Source organism: Acomys minous (assembly GCF_964271855.1).
Source record: "Acomys minous genome assembly, chromosome: 11".
Classification (NCBI taxonomy): domain Eukaryota; kingdom Metazoa; phylum Chordata; class Mammalia; order Rodentia; family Muridae; genus Acomys; species Acomys minous.
In genome coordinates this window covers 30,027,489-30,041,365 of record NC_140492.1, presented here as the reverse complement: position 1 = coordinate 30,041,365, position 13,877 = coordinate 30,027,489, and positions in this window count along the sequence as shown.

Here is a 13,877-nt window from a genome sequence, read left to right as displayed (position 1 = left end):
TTATTTCCGGCCATTAGTCATTTTCTCAAAATCAGTTTATAACCAGGGAGGACTTACTGCTTTATCAGAGGTTACAGAACATACTCTTTGCTTCCATGTTCTTGTGGAATATTGTCTTCCTGTGAGATAATTGGGTAGCAAGAACATTTCTGGAGTTTTTCAAATGTTTCATGAAGTGTTTGGACCCTTTTGACGGGGCCTGGAGAGTCCAAGAGGTCACAGCCAGAACTCAAAGGGGGTGAAAAACAGTTCTCAAGTGAGTGTTCCTTCCTCACTGAAGTGCTTTCCCTGGGGACAACCAAAAACCAAGCATTTAATTGTTTTGCTTGGGGGTGGGGCTTATGCCCATCCTGTGATGTGCCAACTCTCCATGCTTCTCATTTGACTAAATAGCAATGGATAACCACATTGACGTGGTAAAATCTTAACACTTCTGTCCAAATTGAATCACTCCATCTGCTATCAGTTAAGCAATGGAAAACTTACAGAAAAGCAAGGATGCTTTGATAGATTTAATATGCAGTGTAGGAATCCATATTGTGGGATGCTGTGGATCAATAAATGAACTTCGCTGCTATTGGAAACAACATCCAAACACAAGTGCTTTACTTTCCATACCAAGTTTGGCTGTGGCTGAATGAAGCACACCAGCATTGATCCTCGCCTTGCACTTGTAAAAGCCACTATTTACAGAGAGCCAAATATAGCAACAGAGGATTTAATATCTTGCCAAAAAATACAAAATCTGTTCCTCCTTAAGCATGATACTCTATCCTTTTCTTGTGGAACTTGCTAAAAGGAAAATACAGCTTTAAACGACCCAATCCCTTCTGGTGAAAGTTCCCTAGCCTTTTTCAAATGAGTTATGCGTAGTTTTGTTGTGTTTTAAGTTTCCAAAAGAAATCAGTTACATGAGAAATCTATCCAGTGCTGGGTTTTCTTAAAAAACCTAAACACTTTTAGTGATAGCTGTGTTAATGAATTTGACTATAACAATTATTGTACTGTGTGTGTGTATGTGTATGTCCAAACTATCCTGTAAATATTCATTTTTTTTTTTTGTCAATTAAGCCTTAGTAAAGGTGTGGTAAAAGAACTTATAAGTCAGAGATTAAAGATAACAGCAATTAAGAACATTCCATTTTGACAGTTTAGACCTAACCAAATATTTCTGAATGATGTAAATTTGTATTTTGCTTTGTATACAATTTTAATTAAAAAAAATTAGTTTCAACTAATGTGTTTTTTCCATTTCTTTGGTCTTAGGCTGTATGTAATTTTATTTCTAAGTTTTCGGTGATCAGTAGATTAACACAGATTTTTTTCTACATCATTAATAACTGTGACTCTTTTTCTCATACACAATGCATGACCACACATATATGTGTGTATAAATGTGTGTATATGTGTGTGTGTTTGTGTATGTGTGAGAGAGAGGGGATTTGAAAACAGCTTTGTAAACTTCACTAAGCAAATAGTTTTCTACAGTGACAGCTTTACCAGGCATCTCTGTGTGGGATTTTAAACAAACACAAGCCTGTTTGGAAATACTTGGTGTATGTAAATATGCAAAATATGTTGAGCAGTGCAGCCGCCCTGTTAAAGAGCTGCAGGGTGTACTGTCCCATCCCTGAGAAGATTTTGGTGGTAATGGGATTCATTTTCCTGCCTTGGCTTTGCCCTTCCCCCATGAATCCTCTGAAAGCACAAATCTAACACCCTCTCCCACTTACATGCTAATTCCAAGAGGATCACTTCCATGGATTCACACTGGAAAAGGTGGGTGGTGCCATGAAGAAATGTTTTTGAGTTTAGTGATGTTGTAAAAGCTGCATTTTGGAGAACTTGCTTGGACTTGCTTTGACACCAGCCTCACACAGAACCCAGACACACTGCAGGCCAGATTCCATTAAGACTTGTCATGGCAAGGGGTGGGTGAGAAAGTGCTGTTGTGAGTGGCCTTCCGGCGGTGATGGTCCAATCTTTCTCTCACAGAGTAACTGTTTTAAGTGTGTCATCACGTTCTTTAACACCAGACACTAAACCATTGATGAGAGAAAGGATGTGCCTGGCTCCTGAGACCCCAAAGAGGAAGAGGGGGTCCTTAGAGAAGCTGTAAAATGCGAGTCTGTTACTAAAGCATTTGGTTGAACAATTGTAGAGAGAAAGGGGCTAAGAATGTGACGAGGGACAATCTAGGCCATAGAAATAGAGCTGACGGCAACACATGTTTAGTTAACACTGTATTTCCTCAGTTGTTCCCTGAGGATCAGCAGAAAGAAATCTACACTGTTTGGAGGAAATTAAGTCATCAACAAATACAAAGAGAACTATAAAATAATCCCCAATTTCTCCCTATAGAGGATCACACTTGAACTTAACTATTCTTCACAAATGGCACTATGTAGATTCTCGCTGAGTTTTAGCAAAACAAAATGGAGGCCCAAATTTAGACAGTGTTACTTAGAAACTGTATATTCTTCAATAATTTCCATACTTCTTAATGTGGTCATTGGCAAGTGAAGGCATTAGGGGCCACTATTTGGAGAATTAATAAATATTTTTTTAATTAAAAAAGAAGTCTGTAATCTGTTATCATGGCAGACATACAGTTTTCTCTCTTTTTCGAACTGAACTTCATAATTGTGGAAATCTCTGGTTAAGTCATCGCCAAGTGCACTCACATGCAAGTGACAAAGCCGGGCTTCAGACCAAGTGTGATCAAATCAACCAACCCCTATGAGTATCACGCTGTTTCTACTGGTCTCTGCTATGGTCACACCAGAACGTGTTAGAACACATTAATCAAAGGGTCTAAACACAGGCAGGAACAGGGCGGTCTGAGACACTGAGAGAGAATAATCTGGGTTTTTTGAGCCACTTAGATTCGGACCTGTAGAATATTATTCCTAGTTTGGGGATGCACAACCAGTTCCTATAACATTCTGGTTTGAAGGATTAAATTTGTTTTTTTTAATAAGGCCAACCTCAAATCTTATGGGTTAAAAGGAATGTGACATCTTTTTGTTGTTGCTCTTGAAATCTTATCTTAGTCTGAAATTGCCAGTTCCTGATATCTTTACTTGATGCATAAGATATTGTCCTTTTAAAATAATAAGATGAGGGTCTGCAGAGATGGCTCAGCAGTTAGAAGAAGCTTTTGCTGCTCTGCAGAGGAGGGGTTTTCTCCTTGATACAGAATGATGGCTCTCAACTGTCTATAACTCTAATTCCAGGGGAGACGACACCCATTTCCTACATATATACAGATGAATCACCCATACACATAAAGATAAATCTTTAAAAGTGCATTTTAATTCTGATTTTTGTGTTATATAAAATAATGTTGGATAATGCCCCGCCCCCCCATTTACACGATGAATGCACTAGGATGCAATGATATGCTGAAATATATAATTTAAAAATATACGACTGTCTTCTCATGGTTTCTTTATCAAAAGCTTAAAGGGTGTGAAATAACCTGGTTTCAATACTCTCATTGACATCCCAGTTGTTTGTCATGGGAATAAGTAGAGTTTCTCATCATTTAAAATAAAAAGGCAACACCTACATTACAGACTAAATATGTAGATTTAACAGGACAATGCATAAAACCTGCTTAGTAGTGGACTTATTCTGAAGATTAGACTTTATTAGTCCTACATATATGGGGGCTTTACAAAACCTCATTGAATGCTCAGTAGCACTTACGCAGCTCAGTTCCCTATTCCCATTTTAAGCAATAAAATTGTGGTGTACAGAGACCTTAAGAAACTTGTATAACCCAGAGTTAGCCCTGGATAATTCCTCGGGCTAAATAATTTCTACCCTCACCTCTCCCTCATTTTATCAAGTTGTCTTTTCATCTACAAAACTAATTCTAGATGCTTTCCATTTGTCTTCAAGTATCCTTAGAAGCTGTTCCTATAGGAAGATGTACATTAGTGCATTATACAAGGATGTGGCTGGAAAATGGCATAAGGATTGCCCCAACTCTAAACCATACATAGCTACTCAATAGACTTTTCTTTATCATCATCCTCCTTACACCACAAGGCTGAGGGAGGCCTCTACAATTTCAAAATATGTAATAAAAATGTCTGGGTAGAAGTGAATGAAAACATTTGTAAATGCAGATGGGATAAAGTAAATAAATGTTCTTAAATGTAGATAAGCTAAATGTAGATTTAAAAAGTTTAAAGGCTTAAAGGTTGCTGGTGAAACAAAGAGTCCTGAAGCCTTGCCTTGATAGACTTGCAGTGAATGTGGCCTTGTCAAAGGCACCTAAGCAATCCATGACCTCAGTCTGGAAGTCCATATACTAAAGTATGAGTGATGCAGCAGAGATTAGCATGACTCCTGAGTAAGAAAGACACACCAGTGCCTGAAGTGTTACAACAAAGTCTGAGAGTGACAGAATAGGACAAGCCTTGGTGAGCTTGGTTAGAATTTCACTCTCACCCCCACGCCACCCCACCCCACAAAACACTTCAGCAACTCCCACTTTAGTAGCATTGGATTATGGCTACAATTTTCTGCTTCCTATCTGTTGTAACATGTCCGGCAGATATTTACAGAAGATAAAATAATTATATTCTGGTTAAAATTTTTTAAAGGTTTCTCCTGGAAGGAAGGAGACAGATGGGAAAGCTAACATGTTTTGAGCAGAATGTACATAGACAAGGAGAGAATTTGTGAAGGTGACACTCAGTGACAAGTTTGCATGCAAAAATCTTGAAGCTGAGCAGAGAAAGGTGTGGGTTATCTTCTGGGTGGAACAGTTCTGTGTTTATTTCTTAAGTAAAACACACTATAAGGTGCTTGTGACTATGCATGACCATGAGTAAGGACAATTCTAGCACTCTTCGGGTAATAATGTCTTTTGATATTGAAGTAGCTCATGAAGAATGTGCTCTAAATTATCTGAAAAAAAATAATAAGCTCCTGACCTATTGTGTTGCTAATGATCCGTGCCCTCCTGGAAAAGATTACTAAAGGGCCTTGTTGTGGTTCCTCATCTATTAAATTGGGAAAGTAAAACTAGAGTATCTAGGCTTCTTCCTCTTTGATCGTTAAGTGATTGCATTCTATTTTCGTTCAATATAAAACCAGAACCTAGTTAGACGTCAAATTAATTTTTTTTTCCTGGAGATAGAAAAGTTTGGAAAGAATAGTCTAATTGGAAAAAAACCTATTTGACGACTTCTTGAGATGCTAATGGGAGTCCAGGCTACAACAGTTCAATAAGACAATGTGCGGAATGGAACAAAGAAAAGTTCCAAAGGATCTCTGCACCAAATGCCATTGGTGTTTATGTAATCTGAAAAGGGAAAAAATGAGAAGTAAGAGAGACGTGGTTCCCTTAGGGATTTGACATCCTGGTATTTGTATTTTTAACACAGTTTATCCTGCAAGGAGCCAATATGCAAACCTGTGTGTAATTTAGAAGTTTTTCTCATCCCATGTGTCCCACATGCTGGTTTGAATTACTCAGAATGGAAAATAGAAATGGAGGGGGGGGTGGTGGATAAAAACATTTACAGCATTCCTACTACTAATTATGTACAGCACAGTAGACATTACAGACATGTCACTAAAGACATATCAGGTTAGCCAGCCCCACCTCTCACTCACTAACTTTCCCTCATTTGAGAGAGTCAAAGCCTTGTCATTTTTTTCTAGCTTAATTTTAATAATCTATTTTAGCATTGGCTTACATAGTTTCTGTTTGTAACTTAAGGTGGATGATTTTTATATGCTTTCTCTGCATTTGCTAACTGCTTACCTTCCTCAAATCTCATATTTCCGTGGTCATCAGGAACATCAATTTATTGCAATAATCCAAAAGGATTTAACACCTTTTTAGGATACCATCTGGTACCCTGGGTAAAAGCTAATGACTATGACCACTGAACCCTAAAAGACTCCTTAGTCAACTTGGTCTGGCTGGTTCATGTAGTTAAATCTCTATGACATAATTGTTTATCGATACATTCACCAATTCTTCATATTTGATTTCACCTTTTATGAATAGATGTCCATTTCCTCCCAAGGCCTTGTCAACTGTCCTATTAGGTCCTTAGTCTGTTTTCTTTCTTGTAATGTGATTGTCATATACATGTGATACATTCATCTTGATGGTCTCCTTGCTGAGGAAGGGAAGTGACCCAGTGTAGCCAAGGAATTCCAATCTGCAGTAGAGGAAGCAATAGTTTTTGCTCTTGGACCAATCAATCACTGGGCTCTCTAAAACACTAAAGCACAACCACATGCCCTGTTCTTTGCAATCTTAGGGACTATTTGATCTGGGTGGATGCTTTTCAAACCCTAGAATGATGCATCTAGTATTAGAAGAACATAAGTTCTAAGCCCTGGTAACACCCAGGAGATAGGTGACCAATGGTGGTACTTTTTCTCCTGTCTTGCTTTGGATACCATGCTTGGGAGGAGGTGGGACTCAGTCCCAAAGCCCAAAGGCCTCTCTCTGTCTTAGTCTTCTGTCACACAGCCACACTCCCACCTTCTGTCTGGTACTCAGGTTGTAAATCTCTGGAAACTGCTTCTTGGTTTTGTTCCTCAGGACTGTTCTTAGATTGCTAATCTCTGGTTGGCTTTACTATCTTAAAGTTTCTATGACTATTTCTTGCATTCATACCACTGTTTTAGAACCACATAGTCTATTTTTGCAAGGTTCTTGTGTAGAGAGATAGATTTCGTCTATATAGCATTGCCCTGGGAGACAAAAGCTCAATAAAAGATTGTGGCATAGACTAGTTCACATGTCACACACCATGTGTGTGTGTGTGTGGCTGCTTGAAGAAAGAAAGAAATGGGGTGTTTAGTAAGCCATGGCAGGCAGTAGCAGTGCAATTACTATCAAGTTGCAAGGAAGTTTAGTATTCTGCTGATCTCATTGATACAACAGTGACAATGACTACAAGTTTTCTAGGGTTCAGAAAGCTTTGGCTATGGGACAAAAAGACTTCAAATATGGAAAAAGTCAAACCAAGATTTTTAGCTCTCAGTTCAAATCACAAATAAAACATCAAAGAACTTCATGACAGTTGAAGTGGTCCTTAAAATGTACTATAGATGTAGGAAAGTGTGGCCGAAGGTCAGTTCAAGCCAAAGTTTCATACTGCAATTTGAAGATTTTTGAAGAAAATTGTTCAGATAGTTTTGCTAAATTTCTACTGTTAATGTCAGAGAATTAGTGAGAGAAAAATTATTCATTTAGACATAGAAACACTAGAGCAATATTGAACTCTAAAAAGTAAGTGAATATTAAAACTACTTCTAAAAATTCATCTTCCAGTATAAATAGTCCTTCTTCCTCTTTGGATAATCTGTTACCTGTTTCTTCCATGTGTCCTTCTAACCCACATTTCTTTGTCAATCTACACCTAAAACACAAATCACATTCTAGCAATATCATGAGGAGGTGACTAGTTATCTTGGCTTGGAAGAAGACAGCATATACTCCCAAGGATTTCAGAAACACACACACACACACACACACACACACACACACACACACACACACACAGTGGAGCCTACAGGTCACCTAGAGAGCAGGTTTTTAAATATTTCATACTAATAAATGGAATACAACATTAGGCTGGGTTTCTCTGTTGACAGCACAATTAAATCTAAGTGGATATGCTGGAAATGGCCCTAACAGCTTGTTTAGTTAACTGACCAAAGCTTTGGTTCTAAGAGCTATGGTTAATGAGGTTAAGATGCTAAAGTTTCCCTCTAATTATTTAGACGAAATACAACAGACTTAGAAATTTGGCAACGTTAGGAAAACAACATTAAGTACAACTTGACTTCCTTCCCTCTAAAAAATGTGGCATAGTAGTTGTAGAAAGCACTCCCATTCATAGGGCATTGATAAATGCTTTAGGTGGGAACTAATTCCCTTTAAGGAAATTGGTGATTACTAGAAGTCTGGAGATAGCAGTGAGAATTGCCACCTTATGCAATTTTAATATTAATCTGAGGGCATAGAGTGACACAGGTCCGTTAACATATATAAATGGTTCAGTTCTATAACAGGAAGTGAAAAATGTTGCTCTGCAGTGTCTTTTAATCCAGAGAAATCTGGACCTCCAATAGGTAATTACTGAGTCTTAACATCATTTAACCTGGGGATTCAAAACTTCATGTCATGGTCTCTCACTCAATTCCTCTGGTCAATTAAAAACATCCCTCAGATTTCTTTGACAGAAGTGGATACTAACTGCTATTTGAAAAAGGTCACTGCAATGGTGTCATGTATCCTCATTGTAACTTTGCCTCCCAGCATAACCCGAAGGAACTATGACCATTTGGCTTCTGCTTCTACACTAGAGAAATGGGAGTGTTCAGGCAGTGTCCCACTGTTGACATTCCTCTCTGAGGACTTGACACACTGTTATAATTCAGCATGACTTTTAGATGGCAGATGAACGCAATTCTATAACAAGTCTCTGTTGAAGTGTATCAATGGGTTCCAAGGAGGCAAGCTTTGGCCATTTTTTTCTGTGGCAGAGGCCTCACATTTATTGTCATGTTAAGGCCAAGGGTTTCTTAGGAAAGGAATCAGTCTCTCCTAGTCCCTCACAGGCTAGCATTTTGGTCTCAGAACTCATTTGCTTTCTTGACATGTTCTCAGACTTTCTTTCAGTCTCTGCTTCTGGTAGCCACATGGTCAGGGTACATTAAGATCTTGTAGACCCTGCCTATGCAATAAAATCATAGGTTTCAGAGAGGGTACACACCCTACTACTTCTTAGTTTGAAAGTTCTCCAGTAACTTAAATAATGCATGTTTCTCCCATAAACTCTGTTTTATATTTACTATAACCACATGTTTTCATGATGTGTTTGTGACTTTTTTCATTAGCCCAATTTTTGAGTTTTCACTTCATCCTTCTGTAAAATGGAGTGCTGCTTTGGTAATGGTCCTCATTCCTTAAAAAGGAAATGAGCTCATTAGCAGATATGAAAATTGTTGCATTAAAGATTTGGAGCAGAAGTTGTCACCTGTTTGTTTTGAGCTTGAATCACTGTTCCTACAGGAGGTTACAGATCCTTGGGGGAAGTACATTACTGCTAATGAGAGCAAGAAGAAATATGTTCAGAATCTAGGGGATTTTGAAGAGTGCATTTTATTATTTCCATATTTTATAGTAAAGATTAATGGAAAACTATATGAATCTAACAAAGGCCCAGGAAAACATATCACTCAGAAATGTTGCCTAGCTTATCTCAGAAGATAAGGCACCTGGCCATCTGAGGTCATAATAATAAAGATTAAATAAAATAACTTGAGCATCAAGGACTTGATCTCACTCACTTGTGAATAGTGTCTTTGGAATGTGTGGTGTCACCATTACTCCTGTCCTGTCTTGGTCCTTGAGACCAGTGAGAAATGATTTGGACCCAAGTTCATCTCTCAAGAGCCAAATACTTACAAAATAGGAAACCATATTCAATTTATTTGCTCTTATCCTTCAGGCGTGCAGCAAGGGTCAGTGTGGTCATTTCAGCACAGATTCAGAGACAGCTGCTTTCACTCTTCATTATAGATGAGAAGGTCTAGAGGTTCTCAGACCTCCAGACAAGACTAAATGAACTGACATTTTATATAAAACTCATTTTGCTCATGATTATTTTAGACACCAAAAAAAGCCACCACATTTTCTATTCTGCCTCAGTGATTACTTTGACTTATTACATAAAATTTTCCCCAATTACAACAACAATTTGATTCTGAATGAAGATTCAGCATCTTTTCTTAGTATTTGGTTCATTTCTTTCTGAGCTAGATTGCCCTCTCAACTTTGTCTTGTCTTCCTTGCCTGGTAGACAGGACATTCACAAAATATGTCTCATTTTTAAAGTCATGGTCAAATTGAAGTGAGGCCATAATAACCTAGTTCTGAAGTTTATAAGTACACAATTTGAAGTAGACATATGCTTATTTTTGTGTTATGTTAACATCTTATTGCTAGTTGGTATGAAGGAAATTGCCTATATTATTACTTAACTAACTCTAGTACTACAGCATTTACATGTAAATTTTAATTAAAGTGAGCTCTTAGCTTTTGAGGTTAAGAGATCTTTTGTGTGCTATTAGAACTTCACTTAAAATGTTATTGATACATATAGCTCATCTTTTCTGAAAATGACTAGCTGTAGTGGCTAGTTAGATTATGAAAACCAGGCCTGATAAATTACTTTGAATGCATTATTTTATGAAAAGAATAAATAACAATTATTAGAAACAAAGATACAAATGCATATGAACATTGGAATTTGTCAAAGACTTATAAGTAATCTATTTCTTGAATTATTCCATTGGCCTAATTGTTGGATAGCAGTTTCACTGGAATCCACACATTCTGTCTGAAAAGTTAGGGTAGATTCGTGAGATTCAGGAAATAAACTACTAACAATCCCCAAGTTCTCCAGGCTAACAAGACTTACAGGCTCCTCTCAAAAGACAGAAGATGATTGCAAGGGAGAGGAGATTCTCCAAACACTACTGCATCTGACCTGTGAAGTTGCCGGAAAGTCATAAAGCTCCATAACTGCAGTTTGAGTGAACCATCACTCAGACTAGGACAGGCTTATCAGCCATCTAGTCATCTACTGTTCTGTAGGAAACATGTCTCCCACACTCTTGTAAACAACCTGAATAAACTCATTGGGACTATGACGTTGGACTTTGGTATAAATGTTGCTTTGTTCTGTCAACAGTGCCCTACTTGGGCTGAATAGAGATTTGTTTAAATTTTCCCCAGGTAAAGTCAGCAAAACACAAAATGTGCTCTTAATCTTTATATGAAAGTGTTTTTTCTTTTGTAAATTACTTTTGTTAGAGTAATATGTGGTTTACATAAAGCTCACTTACTATAATATAGTGTTTGCTAGAGTTTACAGTGCCCCGCATTGGGACTCTGGTGTCCTTTCGATGAGGGCACGAAGACTATAAAAATTTTAAAGGATGTATATATGTATATACATGACATGAGTGTGCAAGCTCTATGCACTCTCACATCTACAGGGCCTGGGAATTTTCACTATAGGAAGCATTTCCACATGATCTGGTAACTGTTCACATGCACGAATCCTCGATATAAATTTTCTTGAGGACAAAGTGCTGATGACAAGGAACTATGACTTCTTTCTAGGGTATTTAAGACTGTGAACAAACCAAATGATCTAAGTGTTGTTTTAATAAGTTAGAAATGAAATTTATTTTCTATTAGAGACATTTTAATGTCTTTATTTTGCAAATACTTATCATTTGAAATGATACCATGAGAGCTCTGTTACCTTCCTTCTGGAGGAGGCCTGATGGCCCCCAAGGAGAACCAAGTAAGAATCCACCCAACTTTTCTGTTGCCTGCCAGGGTACACAGCCAGCAGAGCTCCACAACCCCTACATAGGATGATCGCTGCTGGCCTCAGGATCATCCATGCCTACAGAACACCAGGGACAACCAGGTTAGAGCCCTTTCTTCTGCCCTCCTGGGACATAGCCAGAAGAAGAAAATCCAGGCCTGCAGGTCCAACAATGCCCAGCCCTCAGTAGTAAGCAGACGCTATCTATTTTCTGAGCTCCACTATCAAGCCAAGGCTCTGCCTGTCTCCCCAAGGAGTCCTGTCAGCACCCGGGACAACCATATGGCTAAAGGCCAGCAAAAGAACAGAACAAGAGCCAGGGCAATATAGCATTACATGAAGCTACTATCCTACTAGAACAAGCTCTGCACTCCATGACACAGCTGAAGCAAAAGATGGCAACCTTAAATCAAGCCTTTTAAAAATGATAGTGGCCTTAAAAGAAGATATGAGTGAATCCCTTAAAGAAATACAAGACAATTCAATGAAACAGGCTAAGGAAATGAATAAATCCTTTAATAAAATATAGGAGAAAACAAACAAGTGAAGGAAATGAATAAAGCTGTCCCAGACCTGAAAATTAAATATAAGCAATTAAAAAAAAAACCACAAACTGGGGCATTTGACATTCTTATAAATGGAAAACCTAGGGAACGACAGACACAAGCATCATCAATAGAATACAAGAGATTGAGGATAGACTCTCAGGTGTAGGAGATATGATTGAGGAAATGAATACATCAGTCAAAGAAAATGTTAAATCTAAAAAGTTCCTGACATAAATCATCCTAGATATCTGGGAAACTATGAAAAGACCAAACCTACGGAATACAATAAAGAGAATATTCCAAGCTTTAAAGATCAGATAATGTTTTCAACAGAATCAAAGAAGAAAACTTTCCTAATCTAAGGAAAGAGATGCCTATAAACATGCAAGAAGCTTTACAGAACACAAAATAAATTGGACCAGAAAAGAAAATCCTCCTGCTACATAATAATGAAAACACTAAATGTACAGAAAAAAGAAAGAATGTTAAAAGCTGCAAGGAAAAAAGGCCAAGTCCCATGTAAAGGCATATCTATCAGAATTACACCTGACTTCTAGATAGAGACTCTGAAGACCAAAAGGGCCTGAGCAGATACCTTATAGATACTGAGAGACCAAAGAAGTCAGCCCCAGGTACTATACACAGCAAAAGTTTAATCACCATAGATAGAGAAAACAAGATATTACATGAAAAAAAAACAAATTTAAACAATGTCTATTCACAAATTCAGCCATACAGAAAATATTAGTAGGAAAACTCCCAGGGAAATAGAGGAAATAAATAACCCTACATCAGCAAAAGCAAAACAAGAGAAGCACACACACACACCATCACATTCACACCATCACACACATACACTCTACCACCACCACCATCAAAATAACAGGAATGAAATCACTGGTCATTAGTAACTCTCAACATCAGTACTCTCAATCCCCCAATAAAAAGCTACAGACTAACAGAGTGGATGTGAAAACAGAGTCCATCATTCTGCTGCATACAAGAAAAATACCTCAGCAATAAAGATAAATGTTACTTCAGAGTAATAGGCTAGAAAAAGTATTTTTAAAGCAAATGGACCCAAGAAGAAAGCTGGACTAACCATCCTAGTATCGGATAAAATAGATTTTCAACAAAAATTAATCAAAAGAGATGAGAAAGGACACTTCATACTCATCAAAGGAAAAATCCACCAAGGTAATGTCTCAATTCTGAACAAGCCCAAATGCAAGGGCACACGCATTCATAAAAGAAGTAAAAGTGGAGTCTTTATCACCCCACTCTTACCAATGGATAGATCATTGAGACAGAAACTAAACAAATAAGAAAACTACCAGATATCATGAATCAAATAGACTAACAGATATCTACAGAACATTTCATCCAAACATCAAAGACATTAAAATCTTCTCAGCACCTCAGGGAACCTTTTCCAAAATTGACCATAAACTCCGTCACAATGCAACCCTCTACAGATACAAGAAAATTGAAATAACACTTTGTTGCTTATCAGGCTATCATGGATTTTAAAGCTACATTTCAATAACAATAGAAACAAGAGAAACCCTACAAACTCATGGAAACTGAACAACTTCTTTTGCAGTGACCTCTGGGTCAGGGAAGAAATAAAGGAAGAAATTAAAGACTTTCTAGAAGTCAATGAAAATGAAGGCTTAACAAACCCAAATTTGCTGGACAAAATTAGTGCAGTGCTAAGGGGAAAGTTCATAGCATTAAATGCCTTTATAAAGAAATTGGAGATATCTCATACTAGCAACTTTAACAGCACACCTGAAAGCTCTAGAACAAAAAGAAGCAAACACACCAAAGAAGAGCAGGCAGGAAGTCATCAAACAGGGCTGAATTCAATAACTTAGAAACAAAGATAAAAATGCAAAGAATCAGTGACACTAAGAGTTGTTTCTTTGGGAAAATC